The sequence below is a fragment of the Etheostoma spectabile genome, chromosome 5, assembly GCF_008692095.1.
Source record: "Etheostoma spectabile isolate EspeVRDwgs_2016 chromosome 5, UIUC_Espe_1.0, whole genome shotgun sequence".
Classification (NCBI taxonomy): Eukaryota; Metazoa; Chordata; class Actinopteri; order Perciformes; family Percidae; genus Etheostoma; species Etheostoma spectabile.
In genome coordinates this window covers 20,188,466-20,192,643 of record NC_045737.1, presented here as the reverse complement: position 1 = coordinate 20,192,643, position 4,178 = coordinate 20,188,466, and positions in this window count along the sequence as shown.

Here is a 4,178-nt window from a genome sequence, read left to right as displayed (position 1 = left end):
TGCCAAACATGTGGGGGGGGGGGGGCTTCCAGCGCACTGAAACCATTTTCTTTGCAGCTGTCAGCCCAGCAAGGACTATCCTTTTCTGACATTTAGAAATCTGGAGTGAAGACATTTCATTCAGCAGCAGAAATGGGATTGTTGCAGGAACTGTCCCACAAACAAATGTTGTCAGTTCCGAGGCAACATTTTATAGTTATTTTCTCACTCAGGATTAGAACCACACCAGGTTTAGTATATTCCTGTTTTAGTGTGTTAGAATTATTGCAGTAAAGAGCAAGTTACTGGCCGTCAGACAAATTGTGAGGATCACTGCTGGAAACAGCTTTTAATCTGTACACGCTAAAACTGAATTACATTTGCAACGTTAATATTAATTTTCCTTTGTCCCCAATTGGGAGGGAAATGACTAACCAGAACCATCCACTTTGAGCATGGTTTTGATTCTTGCTGGCTACATTTTCAAAATGACAGGATATTTTCAAAGTGTTTTTGTCATGACATCGTGAATACAGGGACAAGACGTGCGTGTTTGCACATTGTAACCTTAAAACTGTCCCCTTAAAAAAGCGAGACGAGTGAAATGACAATTTCAAAGGATAATCCTCATTTGTTTCCGTGTGTGAATTATTTGTCATACATACACACACACACACACACACACACACACACACACACACAAACACAGTGCTGACCAGCTAACCGCCCTCTTTGTCCACTGCCTCCCACAGGCCGCGGTCGACCACAGTCATCAAATGTACCAGCTGACATGGACGCTGCGGGTGGTCTGACCTCTCTTGCAGTTACAATACACACCGCCCCATGTACAGATTCATTGTCCACAAGCTCACAAGCTCTGTGCAGGGCTTTAGGGACAGCACAAAATCAGGCGGAACATTTGATGCATGATGTCTGTTTTATGATCCCACTGTGAATTAATCTATTGATCGATTTTTACAGGGAGTTCATAAAATCAATGGACGCGGCACACGTGGGAGTTGACAACACATGCGTTTGTGTATGTGTGTTGGTAACCTACTCTGTGTAAATGACTGTTACATAATATTAAATATATGATACCTGCCTGTATGAAGAAAAGTCACAGGCTTCAAAACCAGGTAAGATACCGCAACCAATAAGTCCAAATGATAAAAATGTTGCCTTCAGTTTGCAGTAGATAAACTCAATGTGGACTGTGTTGTAAAAGACACTGCAACAAAACAACTTCATGAATAACCCAAAAAAGGTTGCATTCAAGTTAGCAAAGAATGCAATCCTACAAATGGAAAATATGAAGAAAATGAAAGAACAGACACACAGTGTAGCCTATGCTATAAATTGCCCTCATAACTGTCCCAAAAGTTGTAAATGAGGGAGGAATTATTCAGCAGAAATTCATCAAACTAAGTGATCACTATTACCACTTATTTACACATGCAAAACTTAAATGAGATGAAAAATATGAGTTCCCCCGGCCAAATATTACTTTTAATATGTGCATAGTCTGTTTCTCTTTAGTGCCATTTCAGATAAACCATGCGGAGAACAGCTGCCAAAAATCGGAGAAAAGCTTATCCATGAATGAAGCAGCTAATCCTTTCCTCAGCTATGCTCGAGACCCACTTTAGTATCAGATAAAACAGCACCTGATACCGATGCCACTTGTGGAAAGAGCTCTGGGAGGAAAGGAAAATAAGATAGATTGCATAGTGGCTTTCTGTTTTTCTTCTTCATTAGCACAACAGGGCTTTCCCCTAAAAGCTAACCGCTGTAGCTTTCAACAACAGCATGCTACATTCTGAAACCCTTTGCAGTATTTTACGTGGCTTGAATAGTTTTTTTACATATAGACTAAATGACACTTTGTGGATGACATGTTAGTGGTACTTAAAATGCACAGACATTGTTTTTCTTGCAATAGTGTATAAGATGAGAGTGAGAAAACGGAGTCTTTGTAAAAGATTAAACTGGTGGTCGAAGTGATTCAAATAACCATCTGGGTTTGTCTCTGTGGAACTTTATGAAACCAAATGAGCCAAGACGGCTTTGTCTCTCTTAGTGTTGTCTTGCAGGGTGCTATTGTTCTTTAGCCCTCTGCTCCACAATTACCATCACTTAAATTACAATGATCACTCTGAGATCTAATATCTGAGGGCAAGAACTCATCTCGACTACTGTAGTTATTATCTCTCTCTGACTCTCGGCTTATCTCACACACACGTTTGAAAATTGCATTAGGAATAAGTGTGTTAAAAGCCCAGGGCTAACACCATGTGTGTAGCATTGCAGACATCTTGCGTAATGCTAATTTAAGCCCTTACTGCTCTGTGTCTACATGTGACTGCGTCCTGACGGATGTCAACATTTTGTGACTAAATACCACAATGTCAGCATGTTGTCTACACTAGTTTCCTCCTTTTGAGACCATAATGTTGAGCCTTTGGTCTATGGAAGTACAAAACAGTCATGATTGTACGGGCTGAGTGAGTGCCAATTCTGTTTTTTTAAACCTGGTTTGGTACCGGCAAAACTAATGATATTCCCACAAGCCTCAGCTGTGCCTTGTTTATCAATCAATCAATCAAAATGTATTTATATGGCACTTTACATCAACCAGCAGGTATCCAAAGTGCATAACAGAATGAGTAAAATCACATCATACAATAGAAAAAATGAACATAGAAAACAGTAAAATCAAAACAGGTTAAAAGAAACAAAAGAATTAAATTGTCACACCACTGCTACGTATTAAAAGCCAGACTAAACAGATACGTTTTGAGTTTGGACCTAAAAAGAGCTACATCTGTAAAAGTGCGAATATCAGGGGGTAACTTGTTCCAGAGTCTCGGGGCAGCCACTGCAAACGCCTGATCCTGAAATCCTAATATCCTGTTTATAGGACAATCTACTGGATTACATAAACCCTTCTCTTTTGTAACTCAGGCTGTTTGTAGTATTTGAATTAGGACATTTTGATCAATACAACCAAAATGTATGCTATCACACGTTTTGTGTCAACAGCAGCTTTTAATGTAGTACCCTAAAGTCACCATGAAATATTACTCTGATGTATCTGATCTACTTCACTTTTCCCTCTGTGTGCCTGCTATTTTCCATTAGACAAAAGACTGAAAATCTGACATGACATGCAAAACAAAACCATGCATCTCTGTAAATATTTTCAGGCAAGAAATTCTCCAGTCTCTGGATAATCTCAGTCTTACAGATCATCAGCATTCCTAAAGAAAAAAAAAGGCAATCTCACCAACAGTTGTGTGGACATGTGTGCATGATTTCACTGGTGATGATGAAAGAAACTAATTAGAGTTGTTTTTTGCCACAAAATAACAATGTTGGTTTGACAGTTTAGGACTGAGGTTGGAATTCTGTTTTGGATTCACATTGGGGAAGTACAGGAAAGCACAAAGACAGGTCTATCTTTATATTTTTGTTAATGTGTTTACGTGTGAGGGAGGGAGTGGCTGATCTTCTAAATCCTGATTCACTTTGAGATAATCCCTCTCCCCTGTGTCTTTGAAAAACTGCTCCTTAATACCTCCTTCCCATACTGCAGTTTGAACACACTGTGTGCCAGATCATCATCACAGTTTTTTTGTCTTTTTTTTATCGAAAATGTTCAGAGAAATTATGTTTGTGGCAAAACACCAACCTGGTATTCAAACTGAATTGCTATGTCATTGCAACAAAACTTGGTTTCTCTAACTTGGCAAACAGATGTCATTGAACAAAACACCAGACCTGTGTGAATCACTGAAAAAAATGGAAATGTGGGCAGTGACTTGGGGGTCTGAAACTAGGCACCACAACAGCACTGCCCTAACTGTAGTAACTGAGCGTTAGTGATGGAAGAAGTAATTAGATCTTTAAGTAAAAGAAGAAATACCACACTGTAGAAATAAAAGTTAAATTCCTGCTACATTGTCTTTTAGGAAAAAGTAGTGTCAGAATCATAATATTTTTTAAACAACACCAAAGCCCTTTTCCTTGCACTCGGTCCCCTTACAGATTGAAAGCGGAATTGTCCATTTTTCTCATTTGAACTACATATCCACTACATGATTTAGCAAACTTGCATAGTGCGGTTATAGCCGGTAGAGAGCCGGAAAGCGAATGCAGAAGTGCCGTTCACCCTGTTACGAGTTGATGAACCACTGAAA